The sequence below is a fragment of the Nerophis lumbriciformis genome, linkage group LG11 (genome assembly GCF_033978685.3).
Source record: "Nerophis lumbriciformis linkage group LG11, RoL_Nlum_v2.1, whole genome shotgun sequence".
In the NCBI taxonomy this organism is placed as follows: domain Eukaryota; kingdom Metazoa; phylum Chordata; class Actinopteri; order Syngnathiformes; family Syngnathidae; genus Nerophis; species Nerophis lumbriciformis.
In genome coordinates, this window is record NC_084558.2 from 47,441,492 (window position 1) to 47,450,827 (window position 9,336).

Below are 9,336 nucleotides of genomic sequence, written 5' to 3' on the forward strand. Positions count from 1 at the left end.
ATTTTAACGCCATATTGGAAAAATCAAATGTGACCCACATCAGAACTCAGGCAATTGCGATTAAAAAATAAAATAAAATGAAATTGTTCCAATTATAAATTAATTCAGGATTAATTTTTGAGAATAATTTAAAAGTATATATGCACGTGTGTATATACATATATGTATATATAAATGTTTTTATATATAAAATATGGTTTTGTAAATAAAACAATATTAAAAGCAACAGTTTCATTATCAATAAAGGATTTGTATCCAATAATTACTTCCAAAAACATGATTAAAAAGGTGTGTGTGTGTGTGTGTATATATATATATATATATATATATATATATATACACACACACACACAGTATATGTATTCATGTTTTTATTTATAAAATATATAAAAACATTTAATATAAATATTAAAAGCAACAGTTTCATTATCAATAAGGATTTTAATCCAAAAATTAATTGCAAAAACAAATTTTGATTTAAGTGTGTATGTGTGTGTGTATATATGTATATATATTACATGCACTTTTTAGCAAATAAATATATCCTTTTTTTGCAAAAAGGAAATATGTACTTTGCAATAAAAAGTGTATTTTTTATACATGTATACAAACACGTATACAAATATTGTGTATATATATATATATGTATATATATTATATGCACTTTTTAGCAAATATATCCTTTTTTTGCAAAAAGGAAATATGTACTTTGCAAAAAAAGTGTATTTTTTATACATGTATACAAACACGTATACAAATATTGTGTATATATATGTATATGTATATATATTATATGCACTTTTTAGCAAATATATCCTTTTTTTGCAAAAAGGAAATATGTACTTTGCAAAAAAAGTGTATTTTTTTATACATGTATACAAACACGTATACAAATATTGTGTATATGTATATATATATATGTATATATATTATATGCACTTTTTAGCAAATAAATATATCCTTTTTTTGCAAAAAGGAAATATGTACTTTGCAAAAAAAGTGTATTTTTTATACATGTATACAAACACATGTATACAAATATTGTGTGTATGTATATATATATAAATATATATACCATCCATCCATTTTCTACCGCTTGTCCCTTTTTGGGGTCACGGGGGTTCTGGAGCCTATATCTCACCTGCATTCCGGCGGAAGGCAGGGTACACAAATATATACATACATATATTAAAAAGTGTATATATTTTTTTTTAGGAATTAATGTTTTGGATTAAAATAACTTATTGATAGTATTTTATTTTTTTCTATTTTGTTTCATAATTGACACATTTGTTTGGCTTCTCTAATGCGTTGTACATTTTTATCTTGAACGTACTGCAAAGTCGGGGTCGCTTTTTTTTCTTTCATGAGATTTAACATTCTGTGATTTAAAAAAAAAAAAAAAAATTTACAAATAAATGTTGAAACAACACCACTTTAGTCTCAACACGAGTATAAGTCGCACTTAAGCAGCCAGGAGGAGCTTTTCTTACCGGTTTATTGTGAGTGAAATACTGAATAATACATTACGAGAATTGCGTCTTTTAAGTTTCTCTTTAATCAGAACATTCCAGAAGAAGATGAGAGCCACACCAATAGTACAATTAATTCTAATGAGTTTGGAATGTGGCGTGAGGAGTAAAGCCGCTTCCACCTGTTAAAAAAAACCATTTCTCTTTGCGTTCATTTCGCCTCATGTTTGCAGGGTGTGGTTGCTGTAAATCCAAATAAAAAGCGACATTTGTCGAGACTCGCATGTGAATACCAACAAAAAAATCCACATTTGTCAAGACTTACAAAACTGGGGGCTTTTTAGTTCAAGGGTCTTGCAGTTCTCCGACGCGCCACCAGGGGCGCCAATGGCCGCTCAGTGAAGTCCCATCCCCGAAGTGTAATATTTAGGTCATAAGATAAACGACGTTTTGAACAAAAGCCACCGCGCTCTCCTCTCCTCTCGGCGGGTGTCTCCCGTCTTTAAGAGCCCCCGAATGATCCTGCTTAGTGGGACATGTTGTCATAATATTGTCATATTTGCGCCGTCACGTCAGGCTAACGTTGCTTCTCTCGGCTAAGCTAGCTGTCACATCTCCACAAGCCGACACCATTGTCGTCCCAGCGCGTCCAGGTAAGCTTTTATCCGCCTTATCAGCGCCTTTTTGGGGCTTTATTTAATCACCGACATGGCTTGTTTGACGTCCGAACTCGGACGTTGACGGCAGCATCCTCGCCTCCTTTCAACATCTGGACACAACATTGTTAGCTCAGGATGCTAACGTTAGCCGGCTGCTAGCGCCCCTTTCCCCACATAAAATATTTTTATTTTTTCATGATCACTTTATCACGATTAATGAATAATCGTGGTATCAATTGTGACTCCAGTATCACTCAAAATATTTGTGAATATTATTTTTACCATAATCGGGATCAATCAAGGATCAGTTTCCCAAAACCACATCTTTAAAAAGTGGTCGGCTTATATTGTGGTCAAAGCTGAATATATATATATATATATATATATATATATATAAATATATACATATACATATAAATATATATAAATATATACATATATATATAAATATACACATATATATATATATATGTGTATATTTATATATATGTATATATTTATATATATTTATATATATATGTATATATTTATATATATATATATATAAATATATGTATATATATATATATATATAAATATGTATATATATATATATATTTGTATATATATATGTATATATTTATATATATGTATATATATATATATGTATGTATATATATGTATATATATATATGTATATTTTTATATATGTATATATATACATATGTATATATATATATATATATATATATATATATATATATATATATATATATATATATATATATATATATATATATATATATGTGTATATATATGTATGTATCAGTGACGTGCAGTCACTAGAGGCAGGTGAGACCCCGCCTCACCTGCCATCATGGAAAGAAAAAAAAATGTAAAAAGAAAAAAAATTAATTAAATTGTTATATGTATCCAGTGATTATACTATAAAGTTATTTTCCATTTAACTTCACCAGTTTTAGATTATTTTTATTCAAAATCGCTGAATTTTCACATTTGCCGTTCAAATACTGAGAAGGGACGGTGCGGTGAACGGCAGCCAGTTGAGGCACGTCACTCAGTGCCTCAACATGGATTCCGGACTCGGCTAACTGCTGGCCTGCTGTGCAGTGAGACTGTATTGCTATATGAATTATATTATACATTTCCATAGTTTAGTTAGCTGAGGTATATAATGTACAGTGTATTTTGTCAACAACTGTATGTGTGACGTATTTCTTGTGCTGAGCGATCATAAAACGGCTGCAAAAGACGCACTGGCTGAGGCTCCAGTAATCCCGCCTCCTGCACCCCCGCCGTAGAATTGTTATATCAACTAAAGCCCACACTTAAACTTTCCACGTGCAAGATTGAATCTATTTAAAAAAGTTATTTCATAAGAAGCCAAAAAGTGCAAAAACAATAATGTTCGTGTTGGAGGAGTTGTGAATGACTGCAGGGCCACAACATTATGTTCACCTGCAGACTGCAGGTGTATTTAATTCACAACTCCTCCAACACGAACATTATTGTTTTTGCACTTTTTGGCTTCTTATTAAATAACTTTTGTAACCTATTTTCATGGGTTTTCCTCTTTGTGATGTTAAGTTCCTGTTATGTGCTGTTATACAGTATATGCCTTGAGCTCTTATTTTGAGGGCGCTAAGAGAGTGATGACACGGAGTGGAGCGGAAGTTTTTGAAAGAAGGTAAATAAAGTGGTCCTCGTGTAAACTGGAGCCTCCGTGTTTGTTATTTTGTAGTTTCATACAGTATAGGCGACATTTATAAACCCTCGGTTACACTTTTTTAAATAGATTCAATCTTGCACGTGGAAAGTTTAAGTGAGGGCTTTAGTTGCGGCGCATGGACTTAATTTCTAAGTAAAGGTAAGACCATAATAACGTTTTTTTTATTAAATGTGCTTTTTTGTGTGCTACAGTTTGTATGTGTAAAGTTAAAGTTAAGTTAAAGTACCAATGATTGTCTCACACACACACTAGGTGTAATGAAATTTGTCCTCTGCATTTGGCCCATCCCCTTGATCACCCCCTGGGAGGTCAGGGGAGCAGTGGGCAGCAGCGGCGCCGCGCCCGGGAATCATTTTTGGTGATTTAACCCCCAATTCCAACCCTTGATGCTGAGTGCCAAGCAGGGAAGAATGCTGGTATGAGCTTTTAAACATAACCCGTTAACTGCTGCCAATCAAATGGTGAATAAGATACTCTTTATGGTTCTTATGTTTGTAAATCTGACTGTGATGAAGTCAGTGCCTCACCAGCCATCAACCTCACCGCACGTCACTGATACATACATACATACATACATACATATATATATTAGGGATGATGTTTGATAAGAAATTATCAAGTTCGAGCCTATTATCGAATCCTCTTATCGAACCGATTCCTTATCGATTCTCTTATCGATTCTCTTATCGAGTCCAGATAGGTTGTTGTAAATGGAAAAAAAACCCACAATATTTGGTTTAACAAGTCACTTCACATTCTCTACTGCTCACTACTATAGTATTACCATATCTGAGTTATTGTGCAGAAATGTGGGGAAATAACTACAAATGTGCGCTACATTCGTTAACCGTGTTACAAAAAAGATCAATTAGACTGATACATAATGTTGGATATAGAGAACATAAAAACACTTTATTTACTGAGTCAAAAATATTAAAGTTCGACGATTTGGTAAAATTGCAAACAGCTAAAATGATGTGGAATTAAATGATGGAATGGATGAAGTAAAGAAGTTAAACATTGTACTGATATGATCATGTTCAAATGAATAGTGCTTACAAAGTACAAAGAAGAAGAATTATGAGAAATACTTTCAACCTTTTTGGAAATAAGATATTCTTCATCTCAGTATATTAATAATGACTGAATTAATTAATTACATATTACAAAACTGTTGTATATACTAATTCACAGGTATTTTATCATAAAAAGGTCAGTAAATGATGTATATATTTGTATGAAGTGGGAAAGGGGTAGGATTAAATAAGCTTTACTTCTTCCTACTCCTGTAAAGTGAAATGATATGAAACTGTGATGTATTATGATGTGGTCGGATCATGTTTTGTTTAGTTATGTTCTGTTAGTTTTGGACTTCCTTAGTTGTTTTGTGCACTTCAGGGGTTTGTTTTAGTCACCATGGTTACTTATGATTTTCACCTGCCTTGTGTGCGCACCTGTTGCTCATCAGAGACTCTATTTAAGCCTACCTTTTCCGGTCACTCGTCGTGGCTTCATTGTTTGCATTTGCAACTGTTACGTTGGCATTCTGGTTTTCGAGCTCATGATTCCTGTGCTATGTTACCTTAGCTTCTAGTATTCCTGTGCTAAGTAAGTTTTTTCTTTAGCTTCTCGTGCAAATGGCATGCTTTCCTTTTGTTTCGTTCCTGTCTGTTGTAGGGATGTCCCGATCCAGGTTTTTGCACTTCCGATCCGATACCGATACTGACCGATACCGATACTGACCGATACTGGCCTATCCGAGCATGTATTAAAGTTTAAAGTTATTTAGCCTACTTAGTTGTCAGAATCATGTTGAAAAGGGTTTTAGTACTCTTGATAACAACGAGCCAGCTGAATTAGGGGAGTTTGAATAATAGACAATGGTTGGTAACAAGAAACTGACCTGTTTATTCAAGGATAAACACAAAATAGACAAAATTATACATGACAAACAGAAATGGCATCATTGAACTAGGGCTGGGCGATATGGCCTTTTTTTAATATTGCGATATTTTAAGGCCATATTGCGATACACGATATATATCTCGATATTTTGCCTTAGCCTTGAATGAACACTTGATGCATATAATCACAGCAGTATGATGATTCTATGTGTTTTGATTGATTGATTGAGACTTTTATTAGTAGGTTGCACAGTGAAGTACATATTCCGTACAATTGACCACTAAATGGTAACACCCCAATAAGTTTTTCAACTTGTTTAAGTCGGGGTCCACTTAAATTGATTCATGATACAGATATATACTATCAGATATATACTATCATCATAATACAGTCATCACACAAGATAATCACATTGAATTATTTACATTATTTATAATCCAGGGTGTGGAGGGGGGTGCCTGATGTAAGTGTCAAAAAGACAGCCAAAAGAGTTTGATATGAGAATAAATCTAAAGTTAAAATATAGGGTAGAAATGCACCCATTTGCAGGAAATGTAGTCTTGATTTTCAAAATGTTCTTTCAAGGCTTGCATGTCTACATTAAAACATTCTTCTTCATACTGCATAAATATATGCTACTTTTAAACTTTCATGCAGAGAAGGAAATCACAACTAAAAAAATCACTAATTTTTTCATACGGTGTTGATGTGGACATTTTTGCCTCAGCATTTTGATGGTGTGGGCGTGTGGCACCGAATGGAGATAAGCGTCTCGACAGACGTCACAATATTTGAACAATGATGACGAAAACTGTTTTCTCTGTCGTGTCCGTGTGTCGAAAATTGTTATGCGCTTATTTTTTTATTTGATTTTGTGCGTGGCATAGATTTGCCGTGCGCAGAGGACGCTTGAGCAGGCGCGCACCTTAGCGGCTGCGCTAGCATCACAGCTAACGTTAGCCATGCCGCTACCTCGCTCTCTGCTGGGAGAGGACGTATACATATGTGACGTATGACGTGACAGTATGTGACGTATGACGTGACAGTATGTGACGTATGACGTGACAGTATGTGACGTGTGTAAGAAGTTGCGCTTGCTGTCTGTGAGAGGGAGACACAGGAAAGAGTGAGAAGAGCCTGTCGTGTAATGCCAGCAGCTAAAAGCAACTGCGAGAATTGTGGATGTGTTGAAGGTGTGCTGGAAAATGTGGAACGGAAATTACGGAGCAGCAGAAAAGTGGAATGTATTATTTAGATAGGTGCGTTGGAAAACACGGACCAGAGTTTTTTTTTAAAACTGGATCTGGATCGGCGTTTTCCCATGCCTTGCCGATACGCAATTTTTGGCAAATATAGGCAGCCGATCCGATCCAAATATCGGATCGGGACATCCCTAGTCTGTTGTAATGTGTATGATTTATGAGAAATAAATCGGTTGGGGGCGTAGCTAAGAGGGGAGGAGTATATTTACAGCTAGAATTCACCAAGTCAAGTATTTCATATATATATATATATATATATATATATATATATATATATATATATATATATATATATATAGATAGATAGATAGATAGATAGATAGATAGATAGATAGATAGATAGATAGATAGATAGATAGATAGATAGATAGATATATATATATATATATATATATATATATATATATATATATATATATATATATATATATATATATATATATATATAAGAAATACTTGACTTTCAGTGAATTCTAACTATATATATATTTATTTTATTATATATATAAATAAAATAAATACTTGAATTTCAGTGTTCATTTATTTACACATATACACCACACATAACACTCATCTACTCATTGTTGAGTTAAGGGTTGAATTGTCCATCCTTGTTCTATTCTCTGTCACTATTTTTCTAACCATGCTGAACACCCTTTCGCAGGTACCCAGAAAGGTTTCGAGTACCACCAAAAAAACTGAATCCCTGAAGACAGTATAAAAATCTGTGTTAAAGGTGTACAAATACTGTTTGTATAATAAGCATGTTATTGTTTACAAATGAGGGTTAAGAGTTCAGTACTAAAAAAAATAAAAGAATGTGGCTTAAGTACAGTTTTTTAATTGAGCTGCTGCATTTTTTTGGTTGGGTTGTTTATTTATTTTGAGTAACTTCTACATTTCTAAAAGGGGAGGAATGTAATAGAGTGATCTATGTTTGTCTGTTGCCATCTCCTGGTGAATGTTGGCTATAGCGTACTGGGGTTACTTTTTGGTTGGCCAACGATTTACGTGGTGTTGCGCACCTGACGTCAAGTGTGTGAGTCTGTTCTGAAGTCAACAGTAAAGAGACGTACTTCATCCCCTCGCCTGGTTATTGCCTCCAACTCAATATATTACAACAACATTGCTGTTTACGGCAGACGAACTGCTTTACGGTAGAATAAAACAAGACTGCTGTTGTTGTGTGTTGTTTCCGCGCTGGGAGGACGTTAATGAAACTGCCTAACAATAAACCCACATAAGAAACCAAGAACTCGCCCTCGATCATTCTACAGTTATAACGTGTTTGGGCAGGCACGCTGTTTATATTGTGGGAAAGCGGACGTGAATACAGACTGTTGACACGTCACTCAGGTCCGCATGGAGCTGGACGGGGCGTGGCTTCCAGCTCTGCCTGAATTTCGGGAGATTTTTCGGGAGAAAATTTGTCCCGGGAGGTTTTCGGGAGATGCGCTGAATTTCGGGAGTCTCCCGGAAAATCCGGGTGGGTTGGCAAGTATGGTCAAAATAGTCTAAAAATAGCACATGTCGTCTTATATTTGAGCTTGAGAATTTCACACATGACTTCTTTGATTTTGTCACCAACATTTTCCCCCCAAAACTGTCCCATAAGACCAGGTGTCTTAATAGTCAGGGTTGTCTTATATTCTGGTTAGAATAATCTGAAAATAATGAGTCGTCTTATATTCAGGGTCTAGAGATTTGATTATGTCATTAAATATCTATCCATCCATCCATTTTCTCCCATTCTAAATTGTGTCTTGAAAAGTAAGGGGTTGTCTGTATATTTGGGTCAAAACAGTCTAAAAAAGGACACGTCGTCTTATATTTGAGGTTGAGAATTTCACACATACCTGTGTGATGTCTTTGATTTTGTCATCAAAAACATTTTGTGTCTTAAAAGGAAAGTTGTCTGATTGTCAGGGTCGTCTTATATTTGGGTCAAAACAGTCTGAAAATGATGGGTCGTCCTATATTCAGGGTGTAGAAATTAGATTTTGTCATAAATATATATATTTCAAATTGTGTCTTGAAAAGTAAGGGTTTGTCTTTATATTTGGGTCAAAATAGTCTAAAAAAACCCCACATGTCGTCTTATATTTGAGCTTGAGAATTTCACACATGACTTCTTTGATTTTGTCACCAACATTTTCCCCCCAAAACTGTCCCATAAGACCAGGTGTCTTAATAGTCAGGGTTGTCTTATATTCTGGTTAGAATAATCTGAAAATAATGAGTCGTCTTATATTCAGGGTCTAGAGATTTGATTGTGTCATTAAATACCTATCCATCCATCCATTTTCTAC

General features: G+C 34.3%; 1 protein-coding gene across 1 annotated transcript in view; it reads left to right on the forward strand.

Annotated features, from left to right (window-relative positions):
* The first annotated feature begins 1,848 nt into the window (after window positions 1-1,848).
* camkk2 (calcium/calmodulin-dependent protein kinase kinase 2) overlaps window positions 1,849-9,336 on the forward strand; it is a 49,778-nt gene continuing 42,290 nt past the window's right edge. The window contains exon 1 of the mRNA XM_061966466.2: window positions 1,849-2,125. The gene's annotated coding sequence lies outside the window, so the exon portion shown is untranslated. The remainder of the gene's footprint in view (window positions 2,126-9,336) is intronic.